A 25,549-nucleotide genomic window follows, 5' to 3' on the forward strand; every position below is an offset into this window, starting at 1 on the left:
AAACTGGCAAGATGATATTTAAAAAGGTGTATAGAAATGTAAAGGACAAAGAACAGCCAAGGGAATTTTTAAAAGAGAACAGAGCTGGAGGATTTACAGTACCATATATCAAAATCCATTATGAAGGTGTAGTAATTACATAGTGTATTATTGGTGCAAGGATGGACAAATAGGCAAACCAACAATATAGATTCGAGAAACAGATCCAAACACATATGGTCACCTGATTTATGATGGAGTGAGGCACACTGCTGTGAAGTGTGCAAAGAACAGTTTTCAGTAAGTGGTCCTGGGTCAGTTGGATGTCCATATGGAAAAAATGAATCTTCACCCCCTACCTCCCACCATTTACAAAAATCAATTCCAGATGTATTCAAGATCTAAATGTGAAAGATAAAAAAATAAGGCTTTTAGAAGGAAACATAAGAGAACCTTATTTTTTAGAAGGAAACATAAGAGAACCTCACGACCTAAGAATTGACAAAGTTTCTTAAACAGTTCATACACAGAAAAATGCTAAGCATAAATGGAAAAGGTACCAAGTTGGGAAATGCTAAAATCAAGAACTTCTGCTCATCCAAATACTCCATTAAGGGAATGAAAAGGCAAACAAGGAGTGGAAAAAGACTCACAACACATATATTCAACAAAAGACTTGATTCCAGAATATTGGTATTTTTAAATACCTACAATTTAATAAGGAAAATTATTATTAAATAATTTTTAACAATAATTTAATAATAATTATTAAAAACAACACAATAGAAAATGGGGCAGAAGACCTGAATAGACATTCCACAAAAAAAGGATATCTAAATGACCGATAAACACATTAAAAGGGCTCATCTTAATTCAACAGGAAAATCCAATTTAAAACCCAAATGCAATACCTCTTAAACATACCAAGGCGGCTAAAAATGAAAAGAAAATCCCAAATATTGGTAATGGTAAAAGGCTGGAGCAACCAGAACATTCATACACTGCTGTTGGGAGTATAAATTGGTACATTTGCTTTAGAAAACTCATTGGCCATTCAGCTACTACGACCTAGCCAATCTACTCTTACATATACCCAACATTAAATGTGCACATATGTTCACCAGAAGATACGTATAAGTATATTCACAGCACCACTATTCCTAGTAGCCTCAAATTAGAAACTACCCAAATGTCTAACAGTGGTTGAATAAATAAATTGTGATATATTCACAAATGTACTCTTTGACTTTCATTGTTGGGGATGGGGCTATGAGGTGGAGAGGGTAGTGAAATATTCATCAATGTTAGTGCCTTCTTAGGTCAAGAAAATGATACTTTGGGATCTGTCCAAAGGGAAGTATTTATAAGGGAAAGTGTACATAAATATCAGGCATCGATCTTCTTCGAAGTATGGATTAAGTTAATTGTTCCAAGATATCTTCTATAATTACTAGCTGAGATTTATTTGACATGGTGACAAAGTTGACAAACTTGCTGAGCGGCACTCAACTAATTTTAAAACCAAATCTGAACATTTCAAATGATAACACAATGTATTTTACATACAAAAAAGTTACCATAGAAATTAATAGTGTAGAATACTGTTTGTTTTAGATTATATATGAATAAAAAATCATAAAGATACAAAAGACACAGAATTCCAATTCTCTAAGTATGTACATATATGTGTGTACATGAATATTTAATAAATGATTATGAAGCTATACATCACAATGTAACTGCAGTAAAATGAATAGAATGATTTTTACTTTCTTCTTTTTGCTCTGTATTTTATAAATTTACAAAGGACTTGAGGGAAAAATATTTTCTTCTAAAAATATTTTAAATATATATATTTTTAATTTGAAACAATAACAGACTTACAGAAAAGTTAAAAGCACAGTAGAAATTTATTTTTCTGAAGGAAGGTTCCATTTCAGAGGAAGTTGTTACCCTGATTCCCCATTGTTGGTGAATACTTGGGGGTGTCTTTCGTATAAGCAAGGACATTCTCTTACACAACCACAAGACAACTGTCAACAAGATTACATTAACATTACTATCAACTAATCCTCAGATCCCACACAGACTTTGGCCAAAGGTTCCAATAATGTCCTTTGTAGGAAAAAGCTCCAGCTCAGAATCAAGCACTGCGTTCAGTTGTCATCTTTTTAGTCTCCTTCAGTCTGAAATTGCTATTCAGTCTTTGACTTTCATAATCTTGATACTTTTTTTTATTAGTTTCAGGTGTACAAAACCATAATCTTGATACTTTTGAAAATTACAGGCCCTCAATTTGGTTTTATCTGATGTTTCTTCATGATTAGCCTCAGGTTACGCATATTTGGCAGAAATATCGCAAAAGTGATCTGTGTCCTCATTGCATCCTAACCTGATTTTCCTTTGTCCATTACTGATAATATTCACTTTGAACACTTAATTAAGGTAGTATCTGCCAAGTTTCTCCACTATAGAGTTATTCTTTTTTCTACTTATAATTAATAAGTAGTTTTTCGAGTTACTTTGAAATGCTGTATATACTCCATTCCTTATTAAACATTTAATTTATGTATGTTTTTATTTGTCTATATCTGTATAGATTCATTTTATTCAATGGGTAGCACTCTGTTACTATAATTATTTATTTTGATGCTCCAATTATGCCCAATTTGGCCTGTGAAAACCACTTTCAGCTGACTTCTGTGTCCTCCATTTAAAAAAAACCCAAAAAAAACCAACCAACAACACCCATTTATTAGCTCACAATACTGTAGGTCAGAAGTCTAGCATGGCTGGGTTCTTTGCTCAGGTAATGACAAGGCTGAAATAAAGGTACCAAGTAGGCTGAATTTTTCTATAGATGCTCTGGGGAAAATCCACTTGCAAGTCTCATTCACACTGTTGGTTGAATTCAGTTACTTGCAGCTATAGGACTGAGGTTCCCATTTCATTGTTTGTCGTCGGCCACAGGCCACTCTCAGCAACTAAAGGTTCTTTGCATCCCTTGATATGTGTAGCTCCTTCCAACTTCAAGACCACCAGAGTAATCCTTCTCATGTTAAACCCCTCGCAGACTTTGAATTTCTTTGATTTCCTCTGTCGCTGACATCGAAACGCCGATGAAAGGGCTCATTTGCTAAACAAAGTCCATCAGATAATCTCCCTATCACAAGGTTAACTGATCTGAGACATTAATTACCTCTGCAAAATACCTTTTGCAATATAAAATAACATAACCACAGGAGGAATGGCTCCTCATATTTACATTGCTGGGGATTATACAAGGTGTATACACTCGGGGACAGGGAGTCTCAGGTACCATCTTAGAATTCTGTCTGCTACATATATATGGTGCTAAAACAGTGCCTGCTACGTAATAAGCACTATTTATATGTTAGCTAGTATTGTTGGTTATCTGACAAACTCACAGACATTTAGAAAAATAGCAATGACACAGTAATGACAAGTGTGTAGCGAAATGACTCTTCAACATGCCATCAAAGAAATATAAATTGCTAGAGGCTTCTGGTGACTAATTTAGCAATGTGTATTGAAAGCATAGTATTTCCCCTTCTAGGAATTCATCCTAAAGACTTAATCAGAGGCATACACAAGATCTATGAAAGAAGATATTAATTATAGTATGTTTATAATAAATACTTAAAAAGAAACCAAAAATATCCTTTCAGGGGTTTAGTTAAATAATATGGCATAGCTATTTAATGGAATACTGTATAGCCTTAAAAACAAAAATAAAAAACAAATAAAAATACATGGTATGAAAAATATTGAATAAGAAGGAACACACACATCTTACAAGTAAAGGAATTATAGGTTACAAATTTGCCTGTATAGACTTATCCAATTTTAGTACAAACACCAAATGAATTCCTGCTTTTTCTTATCTCTTTTGAGCTGTGTTATAATTAAGCATCCATGGCCTGGCAAGATAGGTTTTAGCCTCCTCACATTGCTGTAGGTCAAACAAGGTTTCTGGCAACTTCTTAGGGAGCCCAGCATCCTTCTTAGAGTGTGAGGTGGCCTTTTGGCAAGACAGGGTCACTTGAAAAAGGGAGAAATCATTCCGTGACACCATCTGTTTGGTCATGCCCATTTGCCAAAACATCAAGGGCATCCTGAAACAAAGGCTTTACATCGTCTCCCCTGGTTTTCTGCACTGCTGTCTTACCCAAGGCCTTCAAGCGCAAAGAGTGTTGCCTGGCCTCTCATTCCTAATGTATAGCCCTCCTTTACACGAAATTGGTTAAATTACTCTCAGCTAGGATTTTAGAGTATACTTTTTGTTTGGTTTTAGTTATAATGAGAGGCATCACAGAGTTAAAAGAAAAAAGTATTAATTGGGGGTTCAAGGGGATAACAGAAATTAACATTTATTGAGAGTACATCTCTACTGTACTTTATAACACTATAAAATAGCTATTAGTCTCACTTGACAAGTGAGAAAACTGTAGCCCAGAGGGGTTAAATAACTTTCAAGAATGTACATTTAGGAAATGGCAAAAATAGGTTTTGAAGCAACTGGTTTCACCCTTTTCACCATAGCAGTGATTCCTGGTGATTTCTGAGACTGTATATATATTTAAAAGTTCCCCAAGTAATGTTAATGATTAGCCTATTTTAAGACTTATTGCAGTACACATCAGTGCTTCCCTATATGTGAAGGCAAATTAGCCATATGCAATGTGATTACAGTGCAGATTACTTTTTTCTCATAAGCTTTTTTCAGCTTCAACCTCTCCAACTTTAACTTTCAAATAAACAGATGCCCTTGTAACTGGGGGATCCAGATATCACCACAAGCTCAGCTTGAAACTATTTTTCCCATTGTTCTCTCAACCTGAAGAGAGATATTCTAAACTCCATAATCTTTGGAACTAGCATTTTTTCCATAAGATAGTTTCTTCTATCTCTTGCTATTCTCTAACACAATTCTCAATAAGTTAATGCCCAGGCCCCTGAAATCACCAACTGTCCATTTCTTTAGGGACTTTCTCCTCATCCTTTCCAGATTCCTTCCCACATGGTCTATTTTCCCTCATGTTGTCAGGGGTATTCAGTCTGCTTTAACCTTCATTTACTTTTAATCTACATCCATCCCTAGCTCTAACAATCTGCCCCACTCTAGTTCTAGTTTTTGCCAATCTATCTTTGGTAATCAATTTAAACCACATTGTTTTATCCAAACTATGTAACAAGTGTCCTTGCAGGGAACCAAAAGGAATATAAAAATACATATATGGTTGAGGAGTTCTATATCCTTTTGAAATCATTCTTTGAGTAGTTGCTTCTCTGGGATAACATATTTTTCAAGTTTCATCTCATGGGTTGCTTTTCACAGTCCTAGAATTAACTATTTTATTCCAAAGAGCTCTGGTTCCTTGGAGGATGGTATTTAGGAGTTAAGATGTGGACACCAGATATGTTCACAGCTATTGAGATGTTACTGCTCCTTGACCCTCCCTACGGGCAAAGCTAGGAAATACACAAACACACATGCACACACACAGCTATATTTATTTCTATTTCTATTTCTCTTTAAAAAAAATAGATAGATAGGTCAAGATGGCGACAGAGTTGGTAACCGCCTCACTGTGCTCACCGCCTCTCAGGACCACATCAATTACAACTAAACCACAGAACAACCATTATTGCAAATCACCTGAAATCTAGCTGAACTGAAGCCCTACAACTATGGACATACAGAAGAACCAGCTAGAGACTGATAGGAGCGGGAGAGATGTAGAACCCCCGTGGGTGACCATTAAAAATCAGGACGGATGGGGCCAGCCTGGTGGCTCAAGCGGTTGGAGCTCCATGCTCCTAATTCCAAAGGCTGCCAGTTCGATTCCCACATGGGCCAGTGGGCTCTCAACACAAGGTTGTCAGTTCAACTCCTCGAGTCCCGCAAGGGATGGTGCGCTCCGCCCCCTGCAACTAAGATTGAACATGGCACCTTAAACTGAGCTGCCTCCCAGATGGCTCAGTTGATTGGAGCACAGGCTCTCAACAACAAGGTTGCCAGTTCAATTCCTCAAGTCCCGCAAGGGATGGTAGGCAGCGCCCCCTGCAACTAAAGATTGAACATGGCACCTTGAGCTGAGCTGCCACTGAGCTCCCAGATGGCTCAGTTGGTTGGAGTGTGTCCTCTCAAGGACAAGGTTGCCAGTTCAACTCTTTGAGTCCCGCAAGGGATGGTGGGCTGTGCCCCCTGCAACTAGCAAGGCAACTGGACCTGGAGCTGAGCTGCGCCCTCCACAACTAAGACTGAAAGGACAACAACTTGAAGCTGAACAGCATCCTCCATAACTAAGGTTGAAAGGACAACAATTTGACTTGGAAAAAAAAGTCCTGGCAGTACACACTGTTCCCCAATAAAGTCCTGTTCCCCCTCCCCCAATAAAATTTTTAAAAAAAACCTTATATAAAAAAAAAAATCAGGAGGGATATCTCAGTTGCCAAGTTCCCCCATAAGAAGCCAGGCATCCTAGCCCTTCCTCAGTGCTGGGGAGAGAAGTCCCTATAATTTCTGGCTGTGACAACCAGCAGAGATGTGAGTGAGACAGAGGGCAGCTATACTCATAGGTGTTCCCCTTAAAGGGCCCGTGCATGGACTTACTTGCTGATGGACTCATTCACTCTGAGCTCCAGTGCTGGGACAGCAGCTCGAAAGATGCCAGGGACACACAGGGATGAACTGAACTGGTCTAGCTTTCAGGGCTAGGGCTGGAGGGGCAGCTTTCTCTGGAATGGAGGAGCTGGCAGAAGCCATTGCTTCTTTGTTGAGCCCTCCCCCTCCCTGCATGCAGACACAGACAGACCCCAATCTGAGTCTCCATCAAACTGGCTATCACCTTTCATCTGCTCTACCCTACTGATACCCTGAAACCACACCCCACCTAAATATTGGACACACCCAAAGCCACTTCCAGTGGCTTTTCCCTATAAACAGCCTGCCTTGGTTCATGCTGTGGATATCCCTAAAATCTTTCAAAGTTTCACAAAACCTAAACAAGTAGCATCTGGCTTTGGCATGTTGTGTACCTCTAGCTGAGCAGCCCTCACCCTGGCACTAGCAACAGTTGGCCTTGGTTCATGGCTTGGCCTCTCAAGGCACCTCCAAGCACAATTTAGGCAGCTGTCATTTCTGGATTTCTTCGTGGCTCATACCAGGTAGCCTGGAGCAGGGCACAGGCTGTGGCCTGCAGTGGGTCCCCTCCCATGAGGTCCTGGGGCTGGCAGTCTCAGTGGCTAGTTTCAGACTGGGCCAGAGCATCACCTGGCCACCTCCAAGGATGACACAACCAAAGGCAGACTGGGCAAGCAACAGAGACCCACTAAAGCAAACCCTGCTCTGTAGGGTCAGCCCCTGAACAGCAGCTCCTCCACTGTAGTCACAACTAGTCCTCACAATCAATCAGCTTGAGGGTCAATCCCTCCCACTGATATGAAAACAGCAATCAAGTCTCAACTATTATAGGAGGCCAGACAAAATCCACACAAGGAACACTCCTAGAGCACTGGCTCTGGTGACCAGGGAGACTGCAACACTGGGTCCCACAGCACACCCTACTACGAAAGGCCCCTCTACTAAGACCAGGAGGCATAGCAGCCCTACATAGAAACAAATACAGGGAGGCAGCCAAAATGGGGAGGCAGAGAAACATTTCCCAAATGAAAGAACAGAACAAAGCTCCAGAAAAAAGAACTAAATAAAATAGAGACAAGCAATCTACCAGATGCAGTGTTCCAAACACTGATAATAAGGATGCTCAGTGATTTCAGGGAGAACTTCAGTGAAGATTTAGGAAATGTAAAAATTGGGATAGAAAACATAAAAAAGACCCAGTCAGAAATAAAGAATACAAGCACTGAAATGAAGAATACATTAAAGGGAATCAACAGTAGATTAAATGAAGCAGAGGATCAAATCCACAATTTAGAAGATAAGGTAGCAGAAAATACCCAATCAGAAAAGAAAAAAAGAAAGAAATGAGGAGAGTTTAAGGGGCTCTGAGACAAAATCAAGCATATCCACATTCACATCATACAGGTACCAGAAGGAGAAGAGAGCAAGGAATTGAAAACCTATTTGAAAAAACAATGACTGAAAACTTTCCTAACCTGGCGGAGGAAGAGGATATTCAAGCCCAGGAAGCATAGAAAGTCCCAAACAAGATGAATTCAAAGAGGCCCACACCCAGACACATCATAATTACAAGGCCAAGGGTTAAAGACAAAGAGAAAATGTTAAAAGCAGCAAGAGAAAAACAGTTAGTTACCTATAGGGAAGCTCCCATAAGACTATCAGCTGATTTTGCAACAGAAACTTTGCAGCCTGGAAGGGATTGGCAGGAAATATTCAAAGTGATGAAAAGCAAGGACCTACAACTAAGACTACTTTACCCAGCAAAGCTATCATTTAGTATCAAAGGGCAGATAAAGAGCTTCCCAGACAAGAAAGAGCTAAAGGAGTTCCTCACCACCAAATCAGTATTATAAGGATCTTAGAGGGACTTCTTTAAGACGAAAGAAAGAAAAAGAAAGGAAGAAAGGAAGGAAGAAAGAAAGAAAGAAAGAAAGAAAGAAAGAAAGAAAGAAAGAAAGAAAGAAAGAAAGAAAGAAAGAAAGAAAGAAAGAAAGAAAAAAAGAAAGAAAGAAAGAAAGAAAGAAAGAAAGAAAGAAAGAAAGAAATCTGAATAATAAAATGGCAATAACTACATATCTATCAACAATTACTTTAAATATAAATGGATTAAGTGCTCCAATCAAAAGATAGGGTGGCTAAAAGAGTAAAAAAAAACCCTCACATTGCTGCCTAGGAGAGACTAACCAGATCAAAAGACACACACAGACTGAAAGTAAAGGGATGGGAAAAAGATATTTCAGAAAATTAAAACAAACTCCCAAAAGAGTTTGTGGCAGTAATATTCATACCAGACAAAATAGACTTTAAAACAAACACTGTAACACATGACAAAGAAGGATCCAGTAATCCCACTTCCGGGTAACTATCCGAAGAAACCCAAAATACTACTTCCAGGGAACATGTACATCCATATGTTCATTAAAGCATTGTTTAATGACCAAGATGTAGAGGCTGCCTGTGGATGGATGAATGGATAAAAAGAAGGTGATATATATATATATATATACAATGGAATATTGCTCAGCCATGAATGAGAATGTGTTCTTGCCAGTTGCAGTGGCCTGGATGGACCTGGAGGATACAGTGCTGAGTAAAGTATGTCAGACAACAAAAAAAAGATGCAATGCGATTTTGTTTATATGTGGAATCTAACAAACAAAATAAAATAAACAAATAAACAAAACAGAAACAAACTCATAGATACAGAGAATATTTTGATGGTTATCAGATGGGAGGAGGGTTGGGAATGGGTGGAAAAGGGGAAGGGATTAAGAAGTACAAATGGTTGTTACACAGTAGTCATGGGGATGTAGGGTGTAGCATAAGGAATATAGTCAATAATATTGTAATAACTATGTATGGTGTCAGATGGGTACTAGATTTATCAGGGTGATAGATGGGAGGGGTTGGGGGACAGGGTGAAAAAGGTGAAGGGATTAAGAAATACAAATTGGTAATTTCAAAATAGTTATGGTGATATAAAGTATAGCATAGGGAATATAGTCAATGATATAGTAATAACTATGTATAATGCCAGATGGGTACTAGACTAGTCAGGGGGATCATTTCTTAAATTAAATACATGTCTAACCACTATCCTGTACACCTGAAATTAATATAAAATAGTACTGAATATCAACTACAATTGAAAAATTAAAAAGGGGGTGGGGAAGGTGAAGGAGAATGAGAGGTTCAAATTTCCAGGTGTAAAACAAAGAAGTCATGGGGATGTAACGTACAGCATAGGGAATATAGTCAATAATGTTGTGATAACGTTGTACAGTGTCAGATGGCTGCTGGACTTATGGTGATCACTTCTTTAGGTACATAAATGTTGGATAACTATTGTGTACACCTTAAACTAATATATGTTAGGTACATTTTAATAAAAATCTTTTAAAAATAGATAGGTAGAACACCATGCACACTGATATCTCCAACTGCAATACAACAGTATAAAGTTCATTCTAGTTTTCCCCGTTTCTTATTCCAACAGTAAGAAACCCAATCCTCATTACTCTTTATGTATCTTATTAGATCAACTCCCTATCCATAACCAATCTCTGATTTTTATGCCACCACTACTTTACACAAATGCCTTCCTTACCTGACTTGAGTTCCAACAACCTACAGCGGGTGCCTCACCATCACCACACAAGCTCCAGCATACGATGGCAGACTACACCATTCCAAATAGACTCCTTCCGCTCTCTGACTCCCCACACCGCCCCCTTCCCTACTGCATAGAGACGTCTTCCTTTCCAGTTGAATTTCCAAACCTCATATCAGGCAGCCCCTGCTATGCATTCACACTCTCCTCACCTTGCTTGGCCTCTGACACACTGCACTTGGTCACGCCATTCATAGGTGCTCCCCCCCCACCACGTCACTTGAGTTCTGACATGCACATCTGGCTGCCCCTCCACATAGATGCCGTCTTTCTCTTGGTTGGTCTTTGACACCAGCGCAGATCAGCACCCCCAAATAAATCCCCTTCTTCCCCTTTCTGGGCTCCAATACCACACTCTGGGCCATTACAGTTCCCTCCTCCTTCCAGTGTAGAAACCAGCCTTGTTCTGACTCATCTAAAGGCGTTAGGACTGATTGTTCCAAAAGGGGGTAGAGGAAACATTGTCTTCTTCCTAAGAAGATAATATACCTCCATAGAAATGCTCTTCTTTGTCGCATTACGATTTAACTTTTCTATTGACAACTCTAAAAATATTTGATAAATAAATTAATTTCTTCTATAAGTAGTCATACTCTTAAAACAGGGACCAGTAAATGTTTTTTATACAGACTTATTTACAGTAGTCAAAAAACTGGAAATTACCCAAATGTCCATAAAGATATGAATGTATAAACTAATACTGGTATATTCAAAGAGAGCAAAAAAATAAAGCTGAGCTACTTATGTCACTGATGAATCTCAAAGTAATTGTGCAACATAAAGGAAACCAGGAAAAAAAAGGAAAAGAGTAAACATTTAATGATTCCAATCACATAAACTCTAAAAAATGCAACAGGATGCATATTAAGGGAAAGTAAATCAATGGTTATTTAGAAGCTATGAAAGGCAAGGAGAAAGAGATTTAAAAGGACATGAGTCAAGCTTTCTTATGCCACAAAACTGAAATCTATATTCATTCAATTAATTAAAGCAACTACTTTTTAATGACCATAAGTATGGGTAACCATGATAAAGGAAAGGAACAGTTCCCATTATGCCTACTCGGAAGGGAAAATATCACACTACTCAAGAGTGTGATCTCTGGAGCTAAAATGTTAGGTTCAAAACCGAGCTCTGAGGACTTTGGCAAGTTCCTTAATTTCTTTGTGCCTCAGTTTTCCCATCTTTAAAGTAAAGATAATAGTGGTATTTCCTAGAGTCATGAGAATTATGGCAGGTAATATATAAACATTTCTAAGATGAGCATCTGGTATCAAAAATGTCAGCAAAAGAAAAAGTTAGTTATTAATGTTATTACAAGGTACTCACAGATGCATGAAAATGTGTCCATAGTCTCTGTGACTCTTAGACTCTAATTTGAGAAACAATATATTAAAATATAGACTCTGTCACTTAGGTGATCATGAGGCACTAATGTCATCATGAATCCATGAGCACAAAAATAGGGACCAAAAGTGTATCAATGAATTTAAGACCATATATTTATATTATTTCTAAAAATTGTGTTTGAAATAGAAACATGAAATATTTAAATTCTCAAAGAGAACATACAAATCTCCTAGAATATGTTGATGATCTTCAGTGTGAGAATAACTCCTTATAACATAATAATATATTTTCATTCTCTCTACAAGTTGAAGGTAATACAAACAGGTGCTAAATAGTTCTTCAATAAATTTGATTTCAGTTTAAATAGTCAGGACCTCTTTCAAGTATTCTATAAGAATAACCTAGAGCAAAAAACAAAGATAGTTTATGTTTGATAGAACTCATGCTAATCAATTGCACAACATGAGAAGATTATGATAAAGTTGACTGAGCTAATCCTAGATCAACTCCAATTTTCAACGCACATTCTCTTAAGGGCTAGATCATTACTGTTTCAAAAGTACTTATCCATGATTTCATAAAGTAAATAGAGCTAAACTTAATTTTTCTTCATTTAAAGATATTTTCACTATAGAGGTAAGCAAAGAATGCTCTGTATGACCACTGTCTGACCGACTTACATTCATCCTGCCCTCTGACTTAATTAATAATGCTTTTCTCAATACTTAAAATGTATTTCCAGGACAAGTTTCTCACATTTTCTAAATTCAGCACAAAAATTTAAGAGGAATAGTGAAGATGAAATATTCTGCTCTAAAAATGGGCTGGCACCTCCTTTGGTCTTAGTGAAATAATGTCATTGTCAAACCTGACTCAGGTTACGCTCTGCTGTGGCTGGTGGAGAAGGAGCCTTAATTGATTGTCCAGAAACAGAAAGACTGTATTGATCATTCATTCCCGTGCTACAATCTCTATGCACTTTTTTACTAATCAAGCTCATTTCTTAGCACTTGTTTCAGAGAAAAATTCTAGTTGTCTGATGAAGGTGTCCCATTTTTCAAATGAAGTTATTTTAAGAACGTCTACCCTATTTACATGCTGCTGGGGACTACAGTAGATATAAAATAATTGCCTTTTGTCCTTAAGTGAAAACCTTTTATAGCATCAGGAAATTTTAACACAGCTACGGTTTATATAATCTTGAAAGTTGCACATTATATGGTTCAATTCTTCCCAGACAGAAATCTGGAAGGGGATTCCCTGGGTGGAGAGTCTTCACTCAACATGAGAGGACAGAAAGAATAAAAGATATATCAAGCACAAGGAACAGAAAAATCTAAGGGCCAAATATGCCAGGAGGAGATCCAGATGCAGGGACGAGTAGGCAGGGAGATCCAAGTTCAGAATGAGGGAAATGATGCCGGGAAAAGCAGATGGAGATACAACAGGGAGTAAGAAAAGAGTGGTGGGATTGCAAATTAATTGCTCAGAGCAAAAAGGTTTCAGACCCTTTTTAATAGCCAAAGTCTTTTGTAAACAAAATTCCTTCTCCAAGATTGTAAACTTAAAGCCAAAGAAAGCTTCAAGTCAGCCTTTATCCAGTGACTAAAGTTCTAAGATATAAAGCTTAACAGCTGTCATAAACCATGTTTTCTATTAAAAGAAACAGGCCTACAGAAAGCACGTATGAAGCTGACGTGCTGAGGGAAGTGGTGACTTTTTCTGAGGCCTACACTGAACCCTACCCTTTCCTTGGTTTCATTTGTTCCACGTTTGTTGGTATTCCTGGGCCAATCTTTTTTCTTTTGCTTAAACTAATAGATTGCATTATGACTAAGGGTCCTGAAGATACACTCAGCGATGTAAATGTTTGGCAGAAAGTAATTAAAAGATCAATATTATTTCTGAAATGCCTACATTACTAGTCCTAAGACCTACTAGGTTAGGTTACGACTACCATACAATTTTAGAGAACACTTAATTAAGATGATATAGATGAACTGAACATATGCTAGCAAAGTAATGAGGCTTTACTTTATACTACTAGTTATTGAAGTTGTTTTGCTTCTTTAAAATATTGGGAGAATGATATTGTTCTTTACTTTTGAAAACACAACCTTCTAGCCCATATTGCTTTCATTAGCAGTTAATATTATTTATGATTAGAAATGATGAAAGGATCCGTCTGTCAAGAACCCAGAATTTCCAAAGAAAATCCTTAAACAGTAAAACAGGTGAGTCCCAAGGTGAGATTTTTGGTGCAGTAGCAAGACATGAACTTAAAAGACTTTTGCTACTATATTGAAGGACGAGGCCTGGGCTTGCAGGGTTATATAAGTAAAGTTGTAATCACTTATCAGAAAATACCTTTGGGACTGTGATCATACTAGAGATAAAATCATTCAGGAATTCAGGTGAGCCTTTCAAGTTTCCATAAAGTTTCCACAGTAACAGGCACAAGTGGAAGGTGTGAGAAGCCAAGACCTGGGTGAGGAGCTGAGCACTGACGTGCAGTTTTAGCATGAAATCACAAGGAGAATAATCTCAAATTCTTCCATTTAACTGGCAGTCTCGCTTTCCCGATGAGACAGGAAGTGATGACCTCACCAGATGTGTTCGCGTTGCAGGGTCATCATTTTACCACATGGACTCAGACATAAATCCATTTCCTGCATCTGAGTCATCTGATTGTTTCATCTTCCTTCTCCACCCCTAGTTTTAGATTGCTCTGGGTACGAGCTTAAAATAGAAAAACTGACTTAGGTTTCTCTGCAGAGCATTCACCTTGCTGTATTGGTTCTTTCACAGATTTAATTCACTCAGTATTTACTGAGCATATGAGGTTTGACAATTAAGTTCGCAAACTTGTTGCAACGCTGTTGCTAACCTTTTTTGATGTCAGAGGGATCGTTCATTATGAATTTGTACCAACTGGACAAACAGTTAACCAAGGTAACTATTTGGAAGTGCTGAAAAGGCTGCGTGAAAAAGTTAGATGACCTGAACTTTTCACCAACAATTCATGACTCTTGTATCACGACAATGCACCAGCTCACACGGCACTGTCTGTGAGAGAGTTTTCAGCCAGTAAACCAATAACTGTATTGGAACACCCTCCCTACTCACCTGACCTGGCCCCCAATGACTTCTTTCTTTACCTGAAGATAAAGGAAATATTGAAAGGAAGACATTTTGAAAACATTTGATGACATCAAGGGTAATATTAATACGACCATGGCTCTGATGGCCATTCAGAAAGAGTTCCAAAATTGCTTTGAAGGGTGGACTAAGCACTGGCATTGGTGCATAGCTTCCCAAGGGGAGTACTTCGAAGGTGACCATAATGATATTAAGCAATGAGGTATGTGGCACTTTTTCTAGGATGAGTTCACGAACGTAATTGTCAGACCTGTACTAGGTGCTGGAGCGACAAAGCCTCTATCCACAGAGCTCTAAGCAGATGGTGTCTAAACTCATGGTAGTGGTCTCTAAATGTTTTTATTACATATACCTAGTCAATTCTTTTACTATATTTTGTCAATAACAGATATTTCCTATTTGTAAATTATTATAATTTTTATATATTATGACTACTATTATATTCCTTTCATCTAATAACCCAGGGCAGAATAAACCCTTAGGATATTGTTCCTATTAGATAGCAATAGTTGATGTAAATTTATATTTTAAATGTTCTTAATCACTGTAAATCTTCTGTAAAATGCAGTCAGATTGCTATTATGATTGTTTTTACCTATAATGGGTCTGATGGCAGGGCCATTGCATGTTATTGGCCACAATCACGTGCCAGACCACCGCTGAGGGTGTCCTCAGGGACGAGTCAGCTCTGCCTTGTCATTTTTGTGCCTACATTACAAGTATCATCTGGAAGCCAGGGACCTTTGTAAGAATAGGTTTAAGGCACTTGTCCATTTTGTGAAGGTTAGTTTTAGTTAAAAAGAAGTTAACATAATCTGTAAATCCTCCTAAAACCAGGTGAAATTACAATATTTCTCAACATGCTGAATATGAGCAAATGAGTGAAATCAAACTTGGTATAATGAGGGACTGGATGAAGGTACCAGGATGGATCCATGCATTAAAGATTAGAAAAGCTTACTTGATTGCCTTGGATTTGAAATAAATATAAATAGAAGATGTAGCACCGCCTTCCTGCACCTTCCTGCATAGGACTGAACTGCACTCTCCCTGGAAGAACACTGGTCTGCAGAGTGAGACAAAAATCCTGACGTCTGAGTTACTGGAGCACAAAGGGCACACAACTCCATTTTGCTGGAGGCAGAAGGCCAACGTGGAGAAAGGCAGGGGCAGGTTATATGTAAAGTGAGTCTAAAGAATACCATGTTTCCCTGAAAATAAGACCTAGCCGGACAATCAGCTCTAATGTGTCTTTTGGAGCAAAAATTAATATAAGACCCGGCTCTAAAATAAGACCGGGTCTTACAATAAGACTGGGTCTTACATAATATAAGACCTGGTCTTATTTTACTATAATATAAGACCAGGTATAATGTAATACAATATAACGTAATATAATATAACATAATACCAGGTCTTATATTAATTTTTGCTCTAAAAGATGCATTAGAGCTGATTGTCCGGCGAGGTCTTATTTTCGGGGAAGAAAGGTAGTAGTGTGGTTTCATCATGTATAGGGAGAGAGGCCTTAGAAGACACAGCTATTTAAGTCAGGCGTGGGGGAGGGGCACAAGAGCAGTACGTGTTTGTGAGAGTTCGAACAAGCAATTCTGGATGGCTACAGGTTAGGGGGCCAAGTGGGCAGGCTTAGCTCTAGACAGAGAAACAATGGCTGAAAAGGGGATTGACAGAAATCTGCTGGTGCCAAGAACACTGATGGCTTCAATTTAGAAAAGGGCAGCCAAAATTAAATAGATGAGCTGACAAGAGAACAGATCACAGAGGTGGATAGATTTTTAAAGAGAAATCATTGAGGAACGTGTCATATTAAAAGACACTGCTGTGGAGCAGATTTTTTGGGAACTGAACAAATGGTTTTTATCTAGAAGAATACCACAGAGAATAGAGCAGTTGCCCATAAAAGCCTTTCCTAGTACCAGATCTCTGTGAATTAGACAAATGAAATAATTATATAACACATTCGATTTTAAAAGATATGATGACCATTTTGCCTTTAATGGTCAAAGAGCTTTCTGAATTCCTAGCCTCTGATATTTTTCTTTGGAGCCTTCTTATACCTCTAAAAGACTCTGGACACTGACCAGTGAGAAATGGGTACGTACAAAGAGCTGAATCTGTAGCATTGAACTTTGTTCCACTTACAGTCACTGTCCATCAGTCTTGAGTTTATTTATAAAAAGTAAAACTTAGCTATTCTAGGTTAATATATGGACACAGTCATAACATTCTTCTTATATCAAATCATCACATTGTACACCTTAAATGTCTTACAATTTTATTTGTCAGTTATGCTTCAGTAAAGTTGAAAAAGTACTACTCTTCTATTCCTGGAAACTTCAAACTTTTGCAAAAAGACCATATATTATAGTTAAGGAAAGCAACAATTACCATTGACCAATAATTCGGGAATTGAGTTGAGGATCTCAAGTTGCACCTGAAACGTAATAAAGGAACGCAATTTTTTCATAAGTGTCCAAAATGAAAGAAACAGGGAAGAAAGTAGAACTATTCTGGAATTGCCAAACAGTTGGGAGAGAGAAAATTCATGTTGCAAGGAAGCATGAGCAAATTGTACAAGGGTTGGCACATTAAAGAGGCTGTTTTGGGCAAAGCTGTCTAATAAATAACAGGACTAAGGCTTAGCAGATGTCAGGGAACTCAGCACTGAATCACCCTCAATTCTTCCAACTCTTTGTCGCCTGGAGAAGGTAAAAAATCTGGGGGAAACGCACACTCCTGGGGGCTTCAGGAGTAGGGAGAAGGAGAGAAAGTCCCTCCATTGCTCCCATTCATTGCCCTGTACTCTCAGTAGGACCTCTCTCCTTGAGGTAATTTCAGATTTGAGTGCATAAGCAAGTAAAACTTCCCCACCCTGTTCTTATCACACCTTGATAACTAAGAGTTTTTTTTCACTCACTGCTTCAATAACAAAACTCTTTTGTGTCCTCCTTTTTTAATGAGTTATCTTAGTATAAAAAATTCAGAAAATATTTAAAAAGTCCATCATAATCCTATCCCTTAGAGAGGCATTTTGTGATTATTTTTCAGCTTTGTTTTATTATTATTATATTATTACTCATTGGATCAAAACATATTAATTTTTTTAAAGATTATATTTTTATTTTAGAAGTATGAAATGTGTTCAAAATCTATTCAAAGCAAAAATGTTGCATTCTTGTAGTATAAATATAACAGGATATAAAACGCCAAGCAATAATATGGCCTCACCTATTTGAGAGGACAGCTCCAGGCGAAAAACAAAGTAGCCAACAAACTTGCGTGTCCACTCTCCTGCTTCTGACACAGCCAGAAGCCCGCCTGTGACACAAAGGGCCTATTCCAAGTTCCCCAACCCAATCACTCCACCTGAACAATGACCCCTGCTTCAGAAATAGCCCCTTCCCCTCCCTGCTGTTCCAGGAAAATTCCCAAGATCTCAGGTGGTTGTTTGAAAGGTGTAATCTGATTAATTTCATGTTCACATGTGAATGAAGGAAAGATTGCTTAAGCAGGGGCCTTCCCAGGAATGTGCTTGTTAAGGCAAAAGACTCTCTGAAGGCTAGAATTTCAGGCTGGATAATAAGGGGAAATGGAAGAATTTCCAGTAGCATTGAGAGATCATTTTGATTCAAGGAACTATCCCCCCCAGAAACTGAAAATCACAACAACAGGGTAAGCCTGTCTCTGCTCACTTAAGTTCTAGTGTAATGCTAATCTCCCTGCAGTATTTCCCAGTAAAGGCAGGAGAGCTGGGCAGCAGTGGAATAATGCACACGCAGATTCAAACACATGCTGCCCCTTTCTAGAGGAATGCCTTTGGTGAGATGTTGTTGCTCTTGTTATTTAACTTCTGAGACCTCTTTCCTCACCTGTTTAACCTATGGGATTAAAATGAATAAAATAGCATATTTAAAGTGCTTGGCACACAGTAGGTACTCAAGAATAGGATAGACTGTTATTTACTTTATGTGTTTTAGTCTTTACACAACATTTAATAAACGGGATCTTCCAGTCGTCTGTTAAGCAATAGTAGATGTAATGGCGAAGGATGGTCCAGCTATTGGCCAATGGGGAACAATACATCTCTTCTTGTACACTGTCATCACTCACTGAAATGATTTTAATGTTGCAAAATTTTTGGCCTGAGAGAGGTTACAAACCAGGCCAAATTTGGTCCCCAAATATAATTACTTTAACCTTCACAGTGTTTAGTTTAGTTTTGCTATTTGAGTTCATTGTCAGCACTTAATAATCAGGAAATATGATATAAAATCTATATTTCCATGTTTCAGAAGCTTATTCCCTTAAGATAACAACTGATGGAGTAAGAAACAGCTAGCTTTTTTCACCCTGGATATATGTTCTCCAGTAAGTCACAGTCCTCATGACACCCCAACACTGAGGAATGATTTCAGCTGCCATTTAACATCCAGCTGGCACTGTCGCCTTGCTAACCCTGGGCTCTCTCTACAAATTTTCATTTTTGGCCTGGCTCCTATGGGCATTTGAGTAAGCGACAGAGCTAATGAATATATTCCAGAATACTATATAGATAGCACTGTGTTCAGGTTCTGAAATCAGATAACCTGGGTTTGAATAGTGATTCTCCAGATTATTAGTTTCGTGACCTCGGGCAAGTTACTTCACCCCTCAGAGGTCTCAATTTCTTCAACTCTGCAAGAGAAATAGTAACTGACTCATTTCACAGGGTTGCTGTGGGGTTTAAATAATGCAATGCATATAAAGAATTTTTCATCATACCTGGCTGGAAACAGGGGCAACAAATGCTAATTACTACAGTGACAACATGAGGATGACGACTGCTGCTGCTGCTGTCACAGCTACTACTAATAGTACCACCACAATCAGTAGTTAGTTGAGCAGGATAGAAACACTTACGGGGTTTCTTCATTCTCATTTTTGCTTTTTCAAGCTAGAAATGGAAATTCATTTAGAGGATCCTAGGGGAGATGGAGTCTTTCAAAACTAGGAGAGAGCCGTTTCTATCCGCTGCTGTGCAGGAACACAATGAGATGGCTGCAGAATGAAGTGGAAAGAGCTTCTAATCCCAAAGGCAGTGAGACTGGCAAGCCAGACTCACACTCAAGCCCAGGTGAAGAAGGCCAGGAATCTGTCTCAAAATTTAAAAAAGAAATATGCTTCGGATAAGCCAACACAGCCAAGAACCAGAGCTGGGAGAAGACAGAACCTCTGAAGACTTGAAGCTAGACAACTTCAGAGGGGCATGGGAGGTAGTCACGAGTTGGTGTGGACTCAGGGTAAACAAGCCTTTCTCTCTGCGATGAAGGGATTGGGGTAGAACAAGAGAGGAGAGGGTAAGAATGCTGAAGAGTGGCTGCAAAGAGGAAACAGAGTGGAAACTATGGCCAGAGCAGACAAGCCCGGACCTCGGCTAGGGAGCCACAAGACAAAACTAGAAGAGAGGGGAGATCATGCAGATGGTGAGAATTCCACCGTGTGTTATGCACACAGTGTGAAATTACTTCTCCTTAGGGCTTCCACAAAGTAGAGAAAAACAACTGGGCTGTGCATGGTATGTACCTAACAGCCCCAAGGCGGCCTTACGTCAACACAACTAAACATCTACCTTTTACATCTACCTTTCATGTTTATCATTTGATCCCAGACTAGCTAGATGAAGCATATTCTTGGGCCAGGAAAAAGCTTTTTACAGATGAAGAGCAAAGAAGAGATTAAGTCAGTTGCTTAAAGGTACAAAACCACTAGAGCTTAATTCTTCTGAAAACAATTACGTACTGCGTTTCTCTGAAAATAAGACCTTATTGGAAAATAAGCCCTAGCATGATTTTTCAGGATGACATCCCCTGAACAGAAGCCCTAAATTCGCCTTTTGGAGCAAAAAGTAATATAAGACCCGGTCTTATTTTCGGGGAAACACGGTACTATGCACTGCTCACTGCACCGTCTTCAGAAACTGCATTTTGTTCACTATGTGGTTTCCAGGTTTGTTTATTCCTTTATAATTTTCCTTACTTGCTTAAGGAAGCTTTTTTTGTTTTGTTTTGGTTTGAATGCACGTATCACTTGGTTGAATACAGAAGAAAAAGGTCAAGGAGAAGATATGTCAAAGCCTGGACCAGCATAGCTAAAGAGATCAATTTCCCTGTGGTGTCAGGCACTGAGTCCCAACAGTCCCAGCTACAGAGCAGAGTACCCCAATTTCCCCACCACCACCCCAGTCCCCAGACAGCTAGAGTTTGGGGATTATATGTGGTAATATTTTCATAAGGGATTTATAGTAACTTCATCAAATATATCTTCATACCCCCACTGAATATATTAATCTTGTATTATTCTAGTGGGAAGGATAACAGTTGAGAAGAGACTAAAAAGTTGTTAAAAAAAAAACAAAAACCAAAAAAACCCAAAAAAACACGTAACTCAAAGGAATATTCACTGCCAGGATTTGGAACTTGCCTGTTTAGAAAGTATAACTTTGCCAAAAACTTTCCAGTTAATACTACGCTTTCAACACAGATTAGAAAGTAAAATGTACTCTCTCAAACTAGAGGAGTATCTTTTTGTCACAGGTCATGTGATTTTGCTTTAAGAAAGTTTTCCAGAGCTGAGAATAGAACATGTCTCTAAGGTTCCCAGTCCAGTGAACTAAACAATGTGACTTCTTCATTTTTAAATGGTCTGCTTTGAAATGAACAAATCTTAACACTTCATCAAGCTAAGAAAAGAAACAAAAGGAAAGGAATGATCTCTTAGTCCAGAAATAAGCTGAGATAGGTTTGAAGTTACCTGTAAGGCTGCTAAGCTAAACTGAATCAGTTGATCCCATTATTTTAATCAAACAAAACCCACAACAAATCTTTTTTTTCTGACCGAAAGTCTGCGTTTTGAAGTTACACAGGCAAAATGCCTATCAAATACAATGACATACAATAGATTCATAGGAAATGTTGATATCTCATGAGATAGAGATTGAAGTACCCAGTGTCTATGTTTGTATGACTGGGCTTTCAAACAAGATGTGCAAACACACAAACACACACACACACACTCACTCACAGACCACAGACATATACCTTCTCTGCAGAAGGCACAAAGGTACCCATTTTAACCACTGAGGGAAAGCACCTGCGACACATATAAAATATCTATTACATCACCCATTGAAGTGTATATTTTTAGAGCTACTGACCTTTACATGAACTAAATAATAAAGCTGTTCACAAACCTGACAGAGAGCAGCTTTTCCAAAGTGAAACAGTGAACCACTGTCCCTAATGCACCCACTGAACTGAACAATTAAAATGATATCGAGTACAAAATTTAAAAAGCCATTGTAACATAACACTGCCAAGATTATTGGTCCTGTCTCAAAAAAAAAATTAAAAAATTGTTTTGCCTAGGCATTTATTAAAAAAAAAACAAAAAACTAGTTTATTTATTTAGCAGATGAGCAGACTGCATAAATTTCATGCAATCACAAGAAACTTCGTGGTCACAAGCTCCTCAAGCTGCTGCCAAACAAACTTGGGCACTGGTGGCCACCGCCTGGTCCTAGTAACAAAGTCTTAGTAACAAATACTTATTGTGTGGCTCCAACAAGGCTGAATTCAAGTCCTCTTTCCTCAGTTACTAGTTGTATGACCTTGGATAAATTACTTAACCATTTAGCTTCCATTGTCTTTGTGGTATAAATATCATAATACCAGTTGCCTAATGGAAGTTATGCTATATGCACTTATAAATGAAATCATATATGTGAATAATTTGGCACAGTGCCTGGCATGGAGCAAATGCCCAATAAAGGTCAGCCATTACTATCATTGGGAAATTTTCTTTTAGAGTGACCACATAATTTCTTATCCAATCCAGGACACTTCTGAGGTTGAAAGGGAATTCCATTCGCAATATGGTGGCGAGGATGGCAGGTCACACTAATCACTGTCTGTGCAGCACGGTCTGATAGCATGGAATGCTGGGGACTAGGAGCAAGGTTTTACTAATAAGCAACATGAAATCCACGTTAGTAAATAAGAATGCTTAGCCACCACTGAATGAAAATATTAGCCATGAGGAGAAGGAAGGGCTCAAGTTAATTGAAAACGTCCAGTTTTATAATCAGTCGATGATCTGATCACACCAGAGACAACTGTTAGCATCAAAATTTTCTCAGCATTATAAATGTAAACAGGTCAAACTCTTTTGCAACATCACTTTATACAGGATTTTGAAATTAAGAGATTTTTTAAATTACATTTTTCATAAAACATCCTTAACCGATTCTTAGATTTGTACACAACTTTCCCATGTGGCATTTTTAGCATAGCTTTTATGTTAGAAATTTAAAAATTTTAAATTATGAAGAAATAACACAGTACTTATCCAAGTCGTCAAACCAGGAAGGGAGCAGCCTGGACCGTGCACCAGGATATTCCAGGCACAAGAGAGGACCAGGCTTCCTCTCTGATATCCTTAACTCAAGCATTGACCTTCCAGCAAATTAGCCAATTCATTCTGAAACTTGTAAGAGTACAATCAATAAATGTTTATTTATAATCAGCTTGTTAATTTTGATAACTGTATGGAGATCTTGTGAGTGTACATTAGATGATTTCATTAATCCTTTTCGAAAAGAAGAGTTACCAACTGACTGATCAGTCAGTAGCAAGATTAAAAGGGCATTATGGGGAGAAATTTTAAATTTTGCCTGTTTTTGTAAGAATGAGAGAAAAATAAGAATGTATATTTGGTTTTCCTTTCATTTTCATTAAGAAACATAGAAAAGATTAACAAGACCTTACTAAAAATGGCTGGAAGGAAGAGGAGGAACAGGGATGAAGTAGTGGTAAGATCTCTCCTTGCATATATTCTAAATCATTTTAATTTTTGAATCATATCAAGCATTAGATATTAAAAAATTAAAATAATTTTTAAATTGCCTGTTTTAATAAAGTAAAAAGTTCTAAAGAGGCTGTCTTGAACATACAAACAAAAGGAACTTAAACATAGGGAAGATAAAGTACCTCTAGACCTCTTACAACTATAAACTTTATTAGTCAGGACACACAATATTTAATAAATCTAAATGAAAAAATGGGCCAGACTTAATTAAGGACAATCCAAACTGATGCAAATAAAGACACAAACAGAATTCATATTTGATCAGCAATATCTCATTACCCAGATTTTCACTGAATTTGCAAAGGGAGATAGGAACAGAGAACAAAGCTGAAAAAAAAATACTGGAAATATGTGCAAAATATTTTCAACTTAATCATTTACATGAACAAAATAGAAGTTTAGTTAATTACCAATAAAGAATAGTCAGTAAGATTGAGTCATGATTTTAAACTATGTAAAGAAGGAAGTCATTAACTTTCCCCAGATAAGTAAATGACTTCCTTATTTACATAGTTCATATTTTGCTATAGTAGACACAATAGGAATTATTTATAATAATTGCACTTATCAGATAGTTTGCTGGATATTATAATAGTTTAAAGTAAGTCATATGGAAGAATGGCTAGGATTCATAAATAGAGGTATATATGAAACATGTATATGAATCTTGTATGTGTGTGAATATATATATGTATATATAGCAAATTCTGAAACTATTTCTGTGGTTATTTGTGAAAACATAAAAGTTATAACTAGTTTATGGCTGTGAGAGCAATCTGACTGAAACACCTGCCTCTTTATTGATTGCCAGGGTGGGCCTACGTGATGTGTCTGGCTGGCAGCACCTCTTTCCTCCTTGATCTCTCCATGTATGTCTCCCTCAAACCAGCCGACTCTGTGACCTTGCCACTTTGATTCACATTTACTTGGATAGTTTGAATTCTAGAAACAAATCAAAATATCGTAGAAGCTCTGGCTTGTGAGAGACCCGAAAAATCTTCACAGAGATCTGAAGTCTCTCCTTACCCTCTCTGCTGCCTGGAGCCTAACAGCAATTCAATTCTTTGTAACAGGGCTGACACATGGGGTTGGGCTGGGAGTTCACTGCACAAACTGGTATAGCAATGGAGAGAAATGGGGGCTAAAATCTCAGCTGTGCTCTGCGTGCTAAGCTACACGCCCTGGTATTGGTCTGCATCTGCTGTTCCTAATTCATACTAAATTGTCCTACACGCTACTGTGAGCCCTGAGTCATGATCTGACATCCAGGTGAGAGACTGACCCTTTTATTCTCCGATACTCTTCCCCTCACAGTGAGGCATAAAACAATACAATATACACTTTCAGGAAATCATTTTAAAGTACCACTTTTGAGATTACAGTTGGGTAGATAGATTACATTTCCAATGTAATCAATGAACCCTGTTTTGTCTAGATTAATATAAGTATGGCTTCTTTCCTGAATTTCTCTCTCTCTCTCTCTCACTTCTCTTACTCTCTCTACCACTCCACTCTTTTCCCCACTCAACATTTCTCTCTTGCTCTTCCCCTGCCCCCAACTTCATCCCTAAGACTTTGAAGAAAACAAAATTGTTTCTTTCCGAGTTTTGATACAATGCTCAAATTTGGGTTGAAGCAGTCTTTCCGAAGCCATCTGCCACCCAAGCTGTTTGCATCCCTCACTGAATTCCCGTTTCTAAAATGAGGGAGGAATCAAGGGCCTATGCTGCCAGCTTCCTCTGAATTCACCCCGTTGACTCCAGTCTGCCCTAAGCTTTTCACTGCTGGCTTCTAGTCCCCTC

At 38.1% G+C, this 25,549-nt stretch overlaps 1 protein-coding gene across 10 annotated transcripts in view; it reads right to left on the minus strand.

The window, feature by feature from the left end:
• The window catches only part of CCDC148 (coiled-coil domain containing 148), a 290,765-nt gene that overhangs the window by 238,285 nt on the left and 26,931 nt on the right, over nt 1-25,549 (minus strand). Inside the window, exon 2 of one of the 10 annotated variants that reach the window (XM_074336744.1) lies at nt 224-380. The exons of the other annotated variants lie outside the window; for them this stretch is intronic. The gene's annotated coding sequence lies outside the window, so the exon portion shown is untranslated. The remainder of the gene's footprint in view (nt 1-223; nt 381-25,549) is intronic. 10 annotated transcript variants of the gene reach the window in all.

This window comes from Rhinolophus sinicus, linkage group LG01 (assembly GCF_036562045.2).
Source record: "Rhinolophus sinicus isolate RSC01 linkage group LG01, ASM3656204v1, whole genome shotgun sequence".
Lineage (NCBI taxonomy): Eukaryota > Metazoa > Chordata > Mammalia > Chiroptera > Rhinolophidae > Rhinolophus > Rhinolophus sinicus.